Consider the following 18743-nt stretch of genomic DNA (forward strand, 5'->3'; position numbering starts at 1 on the left):
AGGAATGTGTAACTGAGGACCATTTGGTGATCTTGAGCTTACTTTGCAAATAGAATGTTACAGTCTATTTCGAACTCAATGTCCAAATGCTACCAGCTCTAATACAAAACAGATTTATTAGATATTGTCATAAAAAGTGCTATTTATTTATGTTTATTGTTTTTGGTCTCTTTTTTAATGTGCTCTTAGGTTTGGAAGGCTGACTGAAGATAGCAGAGGTTCAAAACAGCAAGTAAGGAAAGCATCAAGTATCTAGCTGAGATCTTCTAAAAATTAATTATCCAAATCACATTACTTTTACACAAAATCTTACTCAATAGCAAGCATATTGCATATTGCTGAGAATGGAAGAATTTTCCATTAATTAAGAGTTCTTAAAAAGTGTATCGTGAAATACAAAACACATGCCATTAATATTCACTTGGGGCTAAAGAGCAACTCCGATAATATCTGTACTCATTAAAGTTTTCATTCCAAACACTAATTATCATACAGACCTCTTGCATCACAAGATTGCTTGTTTCAGATAAGCACACAGAAAACTTCCTTCTCCAAGAACAACTCTCTATTGCTCTGATTTTTAATGCAGTGGAGAAATAAAATGGAAAAATTATATATTCCATGTGTTTGAAAGAAGTTTCTAACATGTCAGGATGCCAAAGGAAAATACGCCTTTTTGAGTAAATGGTAGGAAGGAGTGCAATTGTCTACAGAGGGCAATGTAAGAAAATAGCCTTGTTGTCTTCATAGTAATAGGTTCTATACTCAACTAATGTTCTATATTGTGTGTTCTATACTACTTTAAATCTGTAAGCAAAGTAATGCTACTCATGTAATTAGTGATTTTTTTTTCTGCAATAAACCTTTTCTGTTTTACTCTCTTGTATTTTTTCTAGAAGTCAGGTGTAGCAAACAGATGGTGAATGAATCCATGATAAGGCTTTCATGACTATTGCACAAGTGTTTGTTTCTCTAATATCTTAAAACAATTAAGTTCCAGTGGAAATCCTCAAGGCAATGGATACATATGTACACACAAAATATTTATTTAAACATTCCCATGTATTTATAGATATGCACAGAAAAGCAGATATCATTATCAAGATGTTTCTGTTGAATATAATGGGGATCAGTTATGTAGAAATTCTTGTAAAATCTGCAGCTAGTAATAATGGTGAAGATTTTTTCTGTGATTTTTATTAAGAACTATTTAGAATATTACAATAGACTTTCAGTAACTTTGCAGAGGATACAAGGGATAGCACTTTCCTATATAAATCTACTTTTTAATTCACCACTGCTGTGATACAACGTCCTTTTCTTTACTAGCATATCTAGACTTGCTATTAAGTGAATATTTAAATATAGTCTTTAACATTATTAAAGTCATAAATTTTAAGCAATCTAAGAGGTTGGAACTGTTATGACTGTAGCTGAGCAACTAATTGGAAATATTAGTCACAAATTATTGTTTCAATAGATTCTTGAGTGAGTAATTGTCACAGCTTTACTTGTAATGATGTATGCTAATTCAATTTGTTTGCATGAATCCTGAAATGAGACTAATTTTCAGGGAAATCTTTCATGTGTACAGATCATTTTGGGTTCAACTAAATTCATACTGCAGTTCAGGTATTTCATAATTCCTCTTGGAGCTGCTTCATATGCCACAAATGCAGCCTGTGATTTGGGAAGCCAATCCTGAAACATGAATAATAAAGAAGGAAGACCTATGAAAGCCCCCATGTCATCCCACTTCATTGCGGAAGCTCTTTCTCAGTGCTTCATTAAGCAGCTCCAGCCTGAGCTGTCTTGGTTTTATGGTATAGGTTGCCTGGTGAGTCCATTCATGTACTTGGAGCTGGAAGCATCCTTGGACATTAAGATTCACATGGTTTAAACATAGTAGTGTTCATTTCAAACCAGTATTTCGATACTTAGGGGTGAGGAGCTACTCAGAGTCCTGGCAGACACAGATGCCTGCCTTTCTAGATATATAGATGCTAATAAATGTTTCTGCCTGCATTGCTACATGTGCTTTGAACTGGCAAGTTAGTGCTGTGTTTTAAAATGACACATAGTTATCATTCTTTTGGGGGGAGGGGGGCTATAATTTTTCCGGGTTGTATATTTAATGAAATTAAGAGCTAATTTTTCATTTACTGTAATGTAGTATAGACCCTGTGTCGTGGTTTAAACCCTAACCAGATAGCTTGTTCACTCACTCCTAGTGAGTGGTGCCAGGCTGGAAGCAATCGAGGCCCACCCCCCCTCCTTCCCCGCTCCCGAAGGGAGGGGGACGAGAATCGAAAGAGTGCAACTCCCACGGGTTGAGACAAGAACAGTCCAGCAACCAGTGTACAACACAAATCACCACTGCTACCACCAAAGACAACAATCTTAAGAGAAAATAACAAGGGAAGGGAATATAATACCACCAGCCAAGAAACGAGTCCGACCCAGAAGCCCATGTCCTTCCGGGTAACTCCCAGTTACCTCCCCCGGGCATGACATGCTGTGGTATGGAATACCTCTTTGGTCAGTTTGGGTCAGGTGTCCTGTCTCTGCTTCCTCCCAGCTTCCACTCCTCCCTGGCAGAGCATGAGCCTCACAAAGTCCTTGGTCAGGGTAAACATTACTTAACAACAACTGAAAACATCGGTGTTATCAGCACTGTTCCCAGGCTGAAGTCAAAACACACCAGCTACCAAGGACAAAAATTGACTGCTACTGCTAAACCCAGAACACCCTCTTAAAGAGAAGAGCTGTGCCAGTTCCTGCAAGCACAAGCAAACTGAGGCTTTAGAACATCACTAGTCTGATGCCAAAAGGACTGCTTCTTCTTAACACAGGTTTGAAAACATCTGGTATAAAATCACCACTGTGAAACTTACCATACTTTTAAAATAATACAAACTAAAATGTAGTAATTTTTTTCTGTTTGGAAAATTGCAAGGGATTTTCTTCAGGATGCAGTTTTATGACTGAAATGCAAGTGTTGAGTTGAAGTTACAAGCAGGGATAATTTTAAAACTATCTTTAAAACAATTATATTAATCATCATGTAAAGTGTTTGGCTAAACCTGTTCTAGCTTGAAATCTGTATTAGTTTTAACCTAAAAAATATTTCATATTGCTATTTTTCTAAAAGCAGTTATTACAGTTCAAGCTTCTAGCCTCTTAGATAGAAGTGAAGGAAAAAAGCATGAGTCAAAACCTATTAAAAAGCAACATTGTTTGAACATGAAAAAGAGGCTCCCTGTTTTATTGACTGGTCTGTATTATGACTATGTACACATTGATATGTTAAACCTGTTCACAAGCATTATAGAAGTAGCTATTGCTTATGTTTTTTTTTCTCCTACAAAGTCGTTATTTTATGTTTTATTGAAGATGCTTTAGTTCAAAATTATCTTATAAAACTCTGTATTATAGACTCATAAAATAGCAGTAAAAACATTCTTCTCAATGTTACTTGATAAACTGTAAAAAGTTTTAAACCACAAATAACTTTTAAAGTTTGGGGTGGGGGTCTTACGGAAAAAAAAACCAAAACAAAATGCCACACACCAAAAAAACCAAACCCAAACTAAAACCACAACACAGACATCTTTTACTTATAGGATTCTGCTAGAACATTCTACTATATTTCCAAGACATTATTTACCCAAAGGCTACGCAATACTGAAAATACTGTAATGAGCTATCCTAAGTGCAGAAACAGAACGTCTGCTTCATTTGATAGACTTTTTCAGTTGTAATATGTAATAATTTTACCTCTGTCTCTTTAAAAGGATTTCTGGTAAATACTAGTTTCAGTAATTTTCATGGCACCCTTTGCTTGGAAACACACAGGCCAGGGGTGTGAGGGTGCCAAGACTTTCTTTATAATCTGTGACTGATAGTAAGTTAGAAAGGTAAATAGCAACCCACCTGCATAAGTATTGTACAAATAAAGGATACCAATGAAATTTCAGTTTGTTTATTTACAAGATTAACACAATTTAGTATCTAAATAACTACTCTTGTTTTTAAAGAGAACTCTGTGATCTTTTGACTCATATTTGCAACATGTTCTTTTCAGCCTGAAAAGTAGGTTGCCAAGCTAGTGCAATGTCCTTTTAGGTATTTTCCTAAGCACAGGTTCTTTCTCAGTAGTCTTAGTAGGATTCCTGGAAACTGGATATTGTGCTGTGTTAGAAATATAAAATAATAGTATGAAAATATAAATGCTTGGTAAATGTATAACTGTATACACACCTGAATATGCCTCTGCATGATTTACTACGCTATGAGCAAGATCCTGATAGTCTGTTAGTGTTAGATAATGTTTCTCTGTTAAAATAATCCAGACTAAACTACTTTTAAGAGTATTTTAAGAATTTAAAGAAGATAATTCAAGCCATAATATACATTCTTAAAAAACATTCTTAATCTCTTTTTTCCTAGCTTATTATTTATTAGTGTTTCACAAAAGAAATTATACTCCATCTTTGCCAGGGATTGGTTTTGAAAGTATAGTACTGCCATCCTCTTTTGTTTAAGGAGAAAAAAATTTCCTGTCAAAGGATTTTCCCCTTTCCACATAAAGCCTGTTCTTACAGATGTGGGAATTACTATCAGTACATATTCACATCTGAATATGGACATTGAGGATAATACTAATTACAAGGCTAATGAGAGAGGAAATCACTACTGAGAGAGTATTTTACAGTTTGAAAATATTGTTCAGGTGTTGAACTAGCTTTATCCCTGGAATAAATTTTCCTTTTTAACTGTTATTGCTTCAGGGAACTTTTATCGCACACATAATAACTTGCAGGATGAAGGCCTTGTTAATTATCTCTTCCAAGTTTTCGTAGCCTGGGATAAACTATCACCGGAGATATTCTGTTAAAGCTAGTAATGTGACTGATGTTGTTAGAGCTCAAATGTATGCAAATGTGGCCAGAAGATAAGGCCTCTAAGTAGCTTTTTCTTTGGGATGTGTTCGTGGTTTTGATGATAGGAACATTTGACCACTGGAATGCAGAAATTACCATCGCATTTCACTGATCAGCCGCCATTGGATGATGGTAACACTGTCACTCCAGTGAATCCAGCACCATTTCAAGCTTCCATAACTTCAGCTGTTTGAGTCTCAGGTCAGCTGTAAATCTCCAGTTGAACAATCGCCATCAGGTGTTGAAGAAACAGGAGAAGGTTTCAAAGGCTCTCTGGTGCCAGGGCATCCGGCATACCGAAAGGAAAGGAGTACAAAGAAAAGCTCTGAATTTCCTGCCATTATTTAAAAAAGCCCTCCAACTGTCAACCGTGAAAGAAATAAGCTATTGTATTAGCCAGTACTCTCATCTCCCAGAGGAGAGAAATATTTCCAAGCTTCATTACATCTCCAGATATACAATTAGTTGAGCCCCTGCTAAAATACCTGCCATTCTTAATTTAGTCCTTCGAAAAGGACCATTCAAAGCTGAAAATTACGGTAGTGCTGGTTAAAAAAAAAAGAAAAAAAAAAAAGAAAAAACGAAAAGCAAATCTGATTCCCTTCATCTATAGAATAATTGATTACTTCTTTCTGTTTATTAAAAAGGAGTAATGATTATAAAGTGCTGTAATTGTAAGCTAAATATTTTTAGGCATTCATTCGACTTTCATGAGAGCACCTATGATCATCAGATCCCTGAGCAGTGGCTGGAAGCAGTTAAACTATCCTACTTATTGCAGTGTTTCAGTACTTTCATGTACTTCAAATAGGAAGTGAATCTGATATTTCATATACCTTATATATTTGTATCTCACTAAGATGTATAATAAAGGAATTAGTGTAACTTAAGGTAATTCTGTAGAATGTCATTCTGGGAAGAAGAAAGGCTTTTCCAACCAAAGTAGTCTGAATGGTAGTAGCTCCTCTTAGATACTACTCATTTATGTTTACAGCTTTCTATTTGGGAACATGGAAACCTAGACTTCGGGCTTTTCCAATAGAGCATAAAATCTGCTGTATAAAAACTACATATAAAAAAACAGCTAATGGGCACTAGCCAAGATCAAACAATATATTGTGGACAAAACTAAATACAGTACCGAAATTTGATTAATTTTAACTGCTGGCTCGCAGAGAAAGGCCACTAGAGGCATGCAGCATTCCCCTTATTAGACTGCTGAATAAGTCTTGGTTTTGTGTGCCACACTGGGCAACTTTTAGAATTAATAAAGTCAGTGAAGTCAATATTTAGTCTGTTTAGCTTTTTAAGTAGTTGGATCTAAATATCTCATTATTATGACACTTTTTTCAGTTTCCATTATTGTCATATCTGATTTAGTTTTAAACTAAAATATGAAAAGAAGAGCCATGCCAATTATCCACACAAATACATCTTACCTAAGATTTATTTTTTCTGTATGGTTTCAATCTCTAGCTGAATTTCTTGCATAAAAAAAAGTATAAGTTTAAATTCCAGAGTGAGAAGAAAATTACTAAGTCTATCTTCTTCAGAAATCATTGGTCACCTGTTGTAAAAGATTTTCAGAAACAGAAAAGAGCGTGAGGCTCTAACAAAGTCAGTAAAACCTTTGAAGAAGTCAAAGTCATTATGTGATTATTTAAATAATCCATCAGCTAAATTTGCTTTATTTGCAGTTATTCAGCTTTCCTTCAGCCATTTACTGCTAACAATCCTGTAAATGTTTGGCATATGTTTGAGATATTTTGTTGATTTTGGATTTTTATTTCAAGACCTCCACTCCCCCCGAAATTTTGCTGTTTAATGGTGTATGGATTATTCATATGTTAAACTCTCTCACCTATATTTAACTGCAAATCCTAAATTAATTGAAAAAACTCCACAACAGTGCCTGATATTCTGCTGTGCTACTTAGCAGTGATGTTAGACTAATTCAAAAGCTCCTTTAAAAGAATTGTGGCACACTTCCAAGAAAAAAAAGGAGTAAAAGAAAAGCAGCCTGCTAGCTGTATGATATTAAGAGTTAAACCACTGTTAAAGAGAATTAAAATCATGGACTCCATTTCTACAGTCAATCACACATGTGTTTTACTTTAAACATGTCAGTAGTTCTATGGGCTTCGGTGAGCCTCCCTGCATTGCTTAGAGGTACTGAGCTATTATGTACGTGCCAGGGAGAAATTCTTACTGAGCTTTTTTCCTTAACCTTGGGTCCTCCCATTTCTGCTGATGCATGTGCAACAAAATCTGGGCAATTAATGATGGGAGGCATTGCTAAAAACCCTCGCCGCCAGCCGAAAGCAGTGACCATTCACTCAAAAACTTAAACTGAAATTCTGTTACGGTACACAGGAGCATCTGCTTTCAAAATGAGCTTTTCTGCCCAGAAGGCTATAGAGCTGCATGAAGAACATCCCAGCCTTTTTGTTCCACATACCCTTTCTGTTATTTATGATCCTAATTCATTGTGATGGTTCATGTTAATGTAAGTGAATTACTTTCTCTGTGTACAATAGATTCATAAATATTTGTATGCAGATTTATATATATTAAACATTTTGTAGGTAGAGACATACATTTCCTTATGGCAAAATGGCACACACATGCTGTCCTCTGTTTTTTCAAGGTAACACAAAAATATCGGCCACTTTAACTGACTGAACAATTTCAATCATGTCTGATTGAATGACTGCCCACCTCTTCATGTGTAAATAAAAGCTTTTGTTAAAATACAGATGAATTACTTCATTTAAAGCCTGGGAAAAAAAAAATTGATTTGGCCTGCGCATTTGTTCATTAGATCCAGATGTACACTATCAACCGTCCGTAGCTAGTTTTACTAATAGATCATGCCTGGATGATTTTGTTTTGCAAGGTGGCAAGAGAAGAGTGTTCTTTCTTTCATTGTTGTTGTTTTTTATCACAGTCGATTTATTTGGTTTGTTTTGTTTTCTACTTAGGATCTCCTGGCAACAATAATACAATATTTGGTTTTCAGCACAGAAGTGTGTGTTGTACTGAGAGTCACAGCTAAAACTCCACAGCTTACAGAGCAGAACATGCAGCCCTTGTGGATGTGAAAACTAAAAACAGACAAAACCAATTTCATACATTGTTTATCTGCTTTGTTAACACCTACCTAGTATCTAAGTGAAAAAAGGACGTAGCTGTACGTATGTTCTTTAATGCACACAAAAGTAGTCATTTTCCAGCCAGCTTTCAACTGCATTTAACAGAAACCCCAAACGTCATCTCCTTCTCACTCTTCTCTATCTCCTATGCAGGACAGGACAGAGGGAACCCTTTCATAATTACATTTTTTGTAACTGAGTGATGTATAAAGGGAACTCATCTATCCTGCTGTCCCATATAAACCCCAAACAGTATTAGCTATGTTGTCTGAGCCTTCTGTCCATAGAAATACAGACTCAGTTCTTTTTCTAAAAATGTTAACGTTGTAAGGAGCACTTACCTCTGCAAAATGCTTAAGTGACTATTTCAAGGAATTTGCAGTCCTAGTGGTAGCAGTAAGAAAGCTCTGCAGCATTGTGTAGAATTGGACTTTATGTCAATCTATGCACATTAGTTGTAACGTTTCTTGTCTTTTCAATGATAAATCTTTCCAGAGGATGGAGTGGCTTTCTCATAGGCAATACTATAAAAAAAAAAACCAACAAAACCATGTTTACAGCATTTTATATATGTATGGTAATATTACACATATATCATGTGGTTATACAGTGTATTTATTGCCCTGGTTTGTTAAATAAAACCTGACAGTTGGGATGCTTAGAAGGTATTGGACAGGACTATTCCTACTTTGTAACAGGCAATACTGTGATTTTTCCTAAACTGCATAATTTTTATGACAACCACGTGTCCTCTAATGAAATTCTTTTCTAGAGGTAAAGCCATAATTTTAATGAAACCTTCTCTTCCCTTGGAAACGTATGTTTTTGAAACTTTTGTGCTTATTTACAGCTTTGATAGTGTTTATTTTCCTCCTCTTTGTTGACTGTAAAATCAGACTGACTATTTTTCACTCTCTTGCCTGTGTTATACTGCGACTAGCAATTAATAGACCACTTAATGAACTCTTAAAGTATATGGAAGACAATAACTATGACAACTGTTTCTACTCCCCTCCATTTCTTAGTTCCCAAGACCCACCACCCTGCACGTATTCTGCTTAAAGATCCTGGTAGTGTGAAAGTAGAATGTGAGCAAAGGTGCTTTAATTCCTGTTTTCCTTTGTTAAAGGCTATTATACTTTGACAAAACTTACTCTGTGAGCATTAAAGTGATGCTTACCAGCAGTGTTTGTTTGGTGATGCAGGTAGGCAGCATTTCTGTCATGACATAATGTGAATCTCTACTTCTGGAGCTGAAATTTCTTGTTGTGGTCATGTTTAAAATTGAAACACCATCAACAGTGCTGAAGATCCATGTCCTGTGTAAACCTTGGATGTCCTTGCATCAGTCGGCTGGCTTAATGTTTCATCCAGCTGCCACACCATGCTTAAACTGTACAAAACCCAAAAGCTGTGGTCACTTTGTTTCATGTATAGAACATGAAAGTTCTATAGCTGAGGTTTTCACTGGTGAAGAAGACTATTATTCAGTCACAATGGCTCATGTTTCATGCTTTTTAATGAGAATCTATACCAAAGAGGATGGAGCTGCTTTAAAGGTAATTTAGAAGATCTGGTATGGCATAAATTACAGCAAATTCATGTGGGCAAAAGAGCAAAGCTCTTATCCAGACTTACCCAAAGGACTGCATGCCTCACTCTGTGCCTTCCCTGACAGTCAGATGATGTATATGCTAAGGAGGGAGGACTCTTCTGAAAGCAGCTTTACAAAAGTAGCTTAAGATCTCTTACCCAGAGAGTCCTCTCATAACTTCTGCATTGTGTCTTTTACAAAGCCCATAACACTGGGATTAACAGTAGGCAAAGCCTGCACACGTACAGCTATGAGAGAAAGGAACCTGAGCAGGTTAGGCAACAAACACAATTTGGAGCAGCATAAACCCAGCTTGCCTTGTTATTAAAGCAAACAAACAAAACCAACACACACACACCCCCACCCCCAAAAAAAAAACAACCAACCAAAAAACAACAACAAAAAAAAAACAACAACCCAGCCAAAACCATGCCATTGTAATCCAGGTTGTCCATGCAAGAGTGAGCAGAGATGTGGTGGAAATGAAACATTACAAAAGGGAGCATAGTGTGCTTTGCATAAGCTGCCTAAAGCTAGAGGTATTAATACAGTGATATTTTCTGGTAGAAAATTCTTCTGTCTTATTTTTTACTGAACTCTTTGATTAAAACAGTAGAAAGAAAAAAAGTGTGTGTGGTAAACTTGCTGAGATCACTGGGAAACAAGCAGCTTCTTATTCCTGAGAACAATAACATACTCCTAGTATGAATTTGTATTTTAGGACTGCTTAACTGTCCTTTTAAAAATAACAGGTGATAACTACTCCTGCAGTCTATGTCAAAACCCCAGATAAGCATAAGCTATTACTAGGTCCCCAGGTTGCTCAGGGAACATGGTTGATATGTCAAACAAGAGTAATCAGTGTCACTCTATAGAAATAAAAATGTTAGACAAGACAAAAAAAAAAGTAAGACTGACTACAGTGTGTTTTATCTTTCGGAATTTGCTGAGTTCTTTAGCTCTACTGTCCATGCACAGACAGTCTTTTTCAGCTGTCCCACTTCAAACTGTAGTTTGGCCTCAACCTTGATTTTCAGGGATTTTGACATGTCATTGTTTATCACCCTACTTTATGTAGCAAGGAAACATATTTACAGGCCCCTGACCCTTTGCATTGTGTCTCTAAGTACAACATAAAATTTATGTGCATACCAGGAATCCCTATGCATCTAGTGAAATCCACATGTAACTTTCTGTGCCCATATTCCATCATGTTTTTACATGAACACATGGCTTTTATAACAGATCCTGCTCACGATTTGAGGCCCTCCTTTTTCTGTGATCTAGCCATGGGATGGATTTTTCATTAATAGGGCCCTAAGACTTTACACTTGACTTTGGAAAAAGGACAGGCACTGGTGCCAAGTTTTGAACTCTGCGCTTATTATAATGCAGGCTGTTGTGTCACACACATGCAAAAATGTAATTCTGGGAGAAGCTAGAGTCCAGATTCTCAAATGGGCCTCAGTGGGCAGCAGGTTTTACTGCACGTTTGACAGCAGTGGTCCTGGACACGCTGCTGGGTATAACTGATGGCTCAGAGCTGATCTGTCAGTGTACAAAAAGTAGAACTTGGGGGAATTTCTTCACCCAAGTAAGTAGCGTGCTATCATGCACACATGCCTTGGCAAAGTGCCTTAGTTTTGATCATTTAGTACAAAGAACTTCCTTTTTGTCTCAGGTTTCATTCTGCTGTCTTCTAGCTTCATTTAGTGTAACAGCCTCCTACCCATCAATGCCTAATCCTAGCAGAAAGGCACATTGCCTTATCAGAACTATCCCTACTTTTTATTTCAAATAGGCCTGTATGTGCTGCAATTCAAAGAAACCAGGAAAAGAAGGAATACTACCAAATGACTATCACGCCTTGAATTGTCATTAAACCTTCCATCACAGGATCTTTTAACCTCCGGAGAAGCATTAATAAAATCTATTATCAAGTGCATCAAGTCTTAATGAAAGCACCTGTGTTCATCTCTAAGTAAGTATTGCTACGCCTTTTAAAACCCTGTCATCTATAATTTCAGAATAAGTAATAGAGAAATGTTCTTACAGAGGAAACTTGAAATATGGAGAGTTAAGAAACAGGAAATCTTTTGGCGCAGGCAAGTAATTTTTACCCTGCATTACTGTTTTTTTCTAATAAACTCTTTTATATAAATGAATAGCATTAAATAGCATTTTACAGGATGGAAGTACCATTGATCTTAGAGGATGGTCTGTGCAGTGCCTGAGACATGGAACATCATGAGATAGATAGATAGATAGATAGATAGATAGATAGATAGATAGATAGATAGATAGATAGATAGATAGATAGATAGATAAACATGATGATAAATTAGGAGGAAGGCCTATATCTCCTTTTAGGTACCCAATAAGGCTGTGTCTGGGTTTCATGTGGAACTGGCCATATTTCTGCAATTTAAAAAAAAAACAAACAAACTAAACCAAAAAAAAACCACTACCAGCCAACATTTAAAAAGCATTTCTTTACATTTCAGGGAAAGGGCTGAATTGACAGCTCCCAAAATGAGATGAATTGGCAAATCATAAAAAGTTTGGGCATTATGCATAAAGGCTTTACTGCATCAACCCGTCAATGCTTTGAATGCTGCTACAGAGGGATCATTCTTGGAAGTGAGCTCCCTGGAAAGCATAGAGTGCAAATCGGTGCTAATTGCGGTGATGGTGTATTTCACCTATACTCCCTAACTGCCAGCCAGCAACAGGGCCAAAACCATTGACTTGTTTAATTCAACCTTTATTATCCATTTATCATATGCATTTACAAGGTATGCATCATTGTAGTATCTGGACATGCTTTGCAACTCCATGGACAAGAAACAACATCCACTGGCACTGTTAATATTGTTAAGCATTTATTATATTCCAGCATTGCTTCTATCGTCTTGTACACAGATTGAAACTGCTGGAAAGGCAGACTTTGTCCCAGGGAACTTGAAGTATAGACAAGCAAATTTTTCCAAATAGCACAGCAAGGCATTATGAGGTTCAGTCCTGACTTTTTTCCCCTGACTTTTAGCATTGATAAAAACACAGTTCAGACTAATGAATTTACTTTGTGAAGACCAAGGCCAAAAAAGACTCTGCCTTTGCATAAGGTTAAGAATGGAACATTTCTTTCAATACTTACACCACACAGATTCCCCGAAAGAAGACCATGGCAGGTATCGGAAGTATCTCTATATAATGTCAACTCTTTTAGAGAAGACAAAATTTGATACATACAACTATTAAATATTTCACTTTACCTCCAGGAATTGCTGTTTATGTGTGTTTCTGAGTAACTCCTGAGCTTCATATAGTCTGAGAACTATGAAATTATACTGCCTGTAGCCATGGCATTATGGAGCTCTGAAATCAAATGTGCAATGTTCCTAGCTAGCTAGGATCTAATTTCATTATTGTCCTGAAAACTTACCTCAGGACTTGAATCAGATTCTGTTATTTCCCAGTGAATACAGGGAATGTTCTACATAAAATATTGCTGAGGACTGGTATGGCTGATGCATGTTGTGGGTGCAGGCTGGGAAGGAAAACAAAGATGCTATTAACATGTGGTATAAAAAGAAGTAAAGAAGAAGTGAATGACTGTCAGATTTAGGATTTTGAAGCTGAAATCAGGCAGCAGGGATCAGAGGGAAGGTCTTTCTGAACATACTTTAAAACTTCTGTTGAAGTGAACAAACTTTATTAGATTTTATTGTTTCATGGTGTGTGATGTCACTAGAAATCTTGGACAAGAGTATAAACCAATTCCTTTAAATTTTGAGAATAATTTTTTTCCTTGCACATTAGCCATTTCTGACTGGATATCATCTTGGATTACACACATTTGGACATGTATCTAGTTTTACATCCCTATACTTACAAGCCAGTAAAGCACATTGCAATTTAGCCTCACAGACAGCAGGATCTCACTGCTAAGGTTCATTTGCTGTCCTCAGAAAGCACTTAAATGTGTTCACTTTGAGTATATCAGTCTTTCTCACAATTCCCTTTAAGCCAAAACAAATAATATCTTTAGATTAAAAAGGAAAACACAATTCAAACCTGCTGTGGTTTTCATTAACTTACTTGCAAGACTCTAAAATAGGATAGTGGAATTAAGCCAATCTATAGGATGTACTTTTGTCCTGTGAAATGTTCAATTAATGTCATGAATTGCAAATGGAAAGCTGATATATGAGGCTGCAGCATGTTCTAATATTTTCTTGTAATATCCCGAAGGAGAGAACTAGCAGTAAAGTGGAAAAGACAAGAATAGGTTCAAAAACTCTGTGTCCTGATTCCCACGTCTGTTTACAGTGAACAAAGTCTGAAAGGGGATGAGTTGATCCAACCAGGTACTCACCGTGGGTTTACTATGCCAACCTGTACAAGGAATAGGAGTCAGCTCTTCTGAGCCTCATTCAGGCATTGCCCATTGTCACTAAAAACTTCTGGTGTAACTTGCATCACATCAAAAAGCGGGTCCGAAATAGGTCCCACCTAGGCCTTTAAAGCTCTGATGCTGCATTTTTCCAGAGCCTAGACTAGTAGCTCAGATACTAGACATGCATAGAAGTAAATCTGGTAGCCACTGTGCCCTGTGTTTCTTCTGTCTTTTACACCGGCCCACATTCTGAAAGAAAGCTTCACTGTTAGGTGCAGAAGCTCCCATTTATCTCATTGAAAACAAACTTCGAAACATCTGTATAAGTGGAGAGACGGGCTATCTCAGCTGTTACAGTACTTGTTTGCAGGGCTTGGGTTCTTCACTTGCTTTAAAAAATGGTAATAAATAGCTGTGATTTGCCTCATTTTCATTGTCACTTTAATCAGAACAAATAATTTGTAAAGAGGGTGAGAAGGTTGCTCCTTTTGTGTAGCTCTTTTCTCATTCCAAACATACACATGGCTGAATCTCTTCAAACTCTGCTTAAAAAAGGATCACATCACTTTTATAAAATTGATATCCGCAACAAACTTTTTTTGTATGCTTATACTTAAGATAAATCTTGTTAGTAAAGTCTACCTGCTGAGAATAACAGGAAAATGTGAAATGGATGTGCAAGTCCAAATGTTCTGTATTACACAATATGAATAAATACAAACACACAGGTACATACACACACACACAAATTTACACATTTATAGTCATATAAGACTTTCAAAGGCTCAGTTAAACAAGCATAATTCTGCATAACCTAGCAAAATTTCTGGACACATTCTGCTTTCCAGAAACCCAGCTGACTCTGGTATTTTGTTAGTGGGAAGTGACTGCAAGTCGGGGATTTGAATAAATATTTATTTATGTACAGTTATGTCATCTGCTGGATGCTCCATTATTTTTCTGGCAAAAGGAATGATTAAATGGAAAGAATAAAATGCATGAATGAATGTATGACCTGTCACTGTTTTGTTTTTCTTACAGTGAAGCAAGAAGGGAATGGCACAGAAATGCTCACCCACATCATGTAAATGTCCCTCGGGGCCTTGGTCTTAACATTGCCAGCTCTGTATCCCCTATCTTATTTTTTTCTTCAAAAATGGATTAAACCGAAATAACTCATTTTTTATGTATCTATATATTTATAAATATATATATGATTTTTTCTAATTGCAAACTTTCCTTATTAAATGTACTCCAAGAATTGGGGAAAATGTGTTGTTTATTAAAGCCATGTTTTGTTAATAACATTTTGCAAGAGTTCAGATTACACAGTGCCCTATTCTTTACTCCTTTTTAAGGAGGTGCTGTAATTTTGGAAAGCAACATATGCCCCATTTGAAGCCTGGGTTGCTATGGCAAATTCACATTTCAATTCCATCATGTTGTAAATAATAACATAAAATTGTGTGCAGATGGCTGGAGTGAAGGTTAAATAAGCCTCCCAAGTACCCTTAACTTGGGGCAAGATGCTTTTTTCTGTCAACCCTTACAATTCCCATGCACTTTTAACTGCATCTTTGAACCTCTTGGCTCTTGGACAGTTTCTGGATAAGCTACAAAGGAAGGTTCTTAGGCCTTTCTAAAGATAAGTTTTATGAAGAGGTAGACTCCAGACACTGTCCAAACAAGCAGAATACTTTTGGGTACTACCTATTATCTCTGTACATAGTCAAGTAGTTGCTCTCACCTGATAGATGACATAGATGAGTGATGTGGGGTAGAAGAAAGCACTTCAAACCCCATCATCTCCAGTGAAAACAGAACTGTTAACACCACCGCCAGCCTCTTCCACCTCTTCACAATTAACCATCTGGGACAAGCACATTTTGCTTGGTCTTTCCCCCAGTCTCACGTGACACTGGAGAAGCCTTTGGCTTCCACAGCTGGGAAGAGACCTGTGGTGTTTAGAAAACAAAAAAGAACTGCAAGGACATTACCTTACTTACTCTTCTTTACCATAGGTCAGCTTGTTTCGGCATGCATGTATTTTTTTGTTTCATTGTCAATATTTAGCACATATCAGAACAACAGTGGTTTACAGGTAGTGTCATACTCATAAAATAATGAAAAAATGAGTGTTATTATATGGTAAATATAAATATATTCTGAAAAGGGAACAGATCACACTAATCAACTATTGCCTTGCCTGCAAGATGTCAGAGATGAGAAGGTGGAAATTTGACTGTGAGAAAAAGTGGCTCCAGGTCTCTGGTGCATTCCCCCCCATGAGAGAAGGAGAGGAAAGGTGACAAAAGGAGAAGGGAGAGAAGGAGGAAATATCATATATGTGGTCATTTTATACTAACTGCTCAAAGGGAGGAGAGCAGGAAATATTTTTTCTAAAACATAAAGGAATTATGTTACCAGTAGATTATAGATTATAGGAATAAAAATGGTATACCACACATCAGCAAAAATGGTTCTAAGTTAGGAGAAAAATGAATTAGCTTATCTAATTTACCCATTTCCAAGGCTGAGATCACCTCATGCACTTGTGTGCAGCCAAAAGATTGAGACTGAAAGGGATTCTTTCTTTCCAGAGACAATGGTGGGAAACACAACATTACACTTGTTGCTCTCTCCTTTTCTTTCTATATCTCTTATTCTCTGTCTTTTGGATTTCTATTCCCAAGAGCAAACCGGAGCTTCAGGGGCTCTTTGGTTGGCTGCTAGACACAAGAGCTATAGCGAGGAATGCCACAAGGGATGAGTGCAGGGCTTAACCTCCTACCTTCTCCCATCTTACCCTGAGTCCCCCTGTTTCAGCTCCTTCACAGAGGTTCCTCAGGCTAAATAAATAATGCAGATATTGACCACATTGCTGCAGAGATGGTGCTATCCCAGAATTTCTTTCTTTGGGAAAGTCAAGAGACCTGTGTTTAAGAAGAAACATGAAATGAAAGATTTTGTTTAACTTTCATACAACTTGAACCATATTTTTAAAGTTTAAAGTCTGGAAGATTAAAATGTTAAAATTAAACTATCAGTAGGTTATCATCCCACAGTTTTCACTTTCTGTCATATTTTATTCTGCCACTGCTAGCCTGTATTAGCAGGGGAAAAAATCCAAATAATTGTAATTATTTTAATAGTTTAAATTCATTCAAATAATTCTAAATATCATGTGGCATGTGATTTAGAATACTGTAACTTAAAATTCTGTCTCTTGTTTTAGTTGACGCACAGTTACAATGCTACTTAATGCAAACTGAAATTTGAATTGTTTCCAGCCCATGTTGTAACAGTTTAAATACACAGAAAGAGCAAACCAAATTATAATAATGTAGTCAAGCTTTACAGTACAAATGGCTCTTCAGCCTAATTTTCCACCTGATTTTTTTCCTCGAAAATTTGTGCTGTCCTTTTGGTGTATGTTATTTAGGACAATTAACAAACAACATTCCTTTCCAATTAACAAACAGCCCAGCACCAGTGGAGTGCTTCCCCATCAGAAATTACAAACTGCTATTTCCCCTATCCCTCCTGCCCCATACTTTTGACAATATGGATTTACGTAAGGGAGGAAAACTGTATCTGATCTGAGTATTGCCTTGAGAAAAGAGAATAAAATGTTGGGTTGTTGCCAGCTCTACTGTCTTGGAACAACCCTTGCTATGAAAGCTCACACCACTATTATTGCTATAAAAAATTCTCTTAATATTGTCAAGACCTTTTCTCAAATATCACTGATTTGGGGCCGTCTTTTCTTGGGGGTTTAAATCTCTGCAGGTTTAACCACCTGCAGAAGTTGCTAGATGCTGAAGCTGGGAAAAAGAACAACAACCAGACTTTATTTCCCATTATTTAATTCCAGAAATCTTGCACGTGTGCTTAATTTAAAGTACGTGTGTATTCTCACTGGAATCAGTGGGAATACGCAGATGACTAAAGGTAAGCAGATGTGTAAGTTGTAGGATCTGGGTCTGACATTAAGACAAGCTTCAACAAATGAAAGCTGCAACAAAAGGGGAAATCAAAGGTGACAGAAGCAATAAACAGTAATAATATTGTGGAGTCAATTTAAGACATGTATGTCAGGACCATCATCATACTGTATTCCAAATTTAAAAAACACATGTAAAAACAAATTCCCCAATCACAAATCATTTTCTCTTAAGGGAGATAGCTAGAGGCATAGGAGCTAAGTCTTGAGAATGAAGCCAATTGAGGAGAAAGCAGGTTTTCAGACTGTTGAAAGACAATGTTTCAAATAGTATGCTCACTATACAATATCAGAAAAAAACCTCAAAATATTGGAGATGTATCTTCATAGCAAAGATGTTAGGAAAGCAAAGAGTAGTCAGTTGAGAAAAGAAAAAAAATCAGGAAAAAAACTGAGGACAAGAAGCATGCTCCTCTAGCACTGCAAAAGATGAGCTGGGGAGGATTCAGTGAAAGGGTGACCCTAACTGTAGTGGCAAGGGAGGAAGATCATCTATATAGCAGCCGTATTTGAATGAGTATTATGTAAGTCAGAGAAAAGGTGACCACCATCAAAGCCAGAGATGATAAAAGGCACAGGAGAACGTCTTAGCTCTCTGAGCAGGAAAGCATTAGTCTCAAGAATATGTTAAAAAAAGTACAGCAGTATATGA

The 18743-nt window shown here is 36.7% G+C and overlaps 1 long non-coding RNA gene across 1 annotated transcript; it reads left to right on the top strand.

Annotated features, from left to right (window-relative positions):
• Positions 1–6590: 6590 nt before the first annotated feature.
• On the top strand, positions 6591–15245 carry LOC130609395 (uncharacterized). Its single transcript, XR_008974775.1, has 3 exons — positions 6591–8137; positions 11491–11670; positions 15130–15245. It is a non-coding gene; the product is annotated as an uncharacterized LOC130609395 (long non-coding RNA).
• The last annotated feature ends 3498 nt before the right edge of the window (positions 15246–18743 follow it).

This window comes from Pezoporus wallicus, unplaced genomic scaffold, assembly GCF_028554395.1.
Source record: "Pezoporus wallicus isolate ANWC-B61680 ecotype Strahan unplaced genomic scaffold, APGP_CSIRO_Pwel_v1 scaffold_3294, whole genome shotgun sequence".
Lineage (NCBI taxonomy): Eukaryota > Metazoa > Chordata > Aves > Psittaciformes > Psittacidae > Pezoporus > Pezoporus wallicus.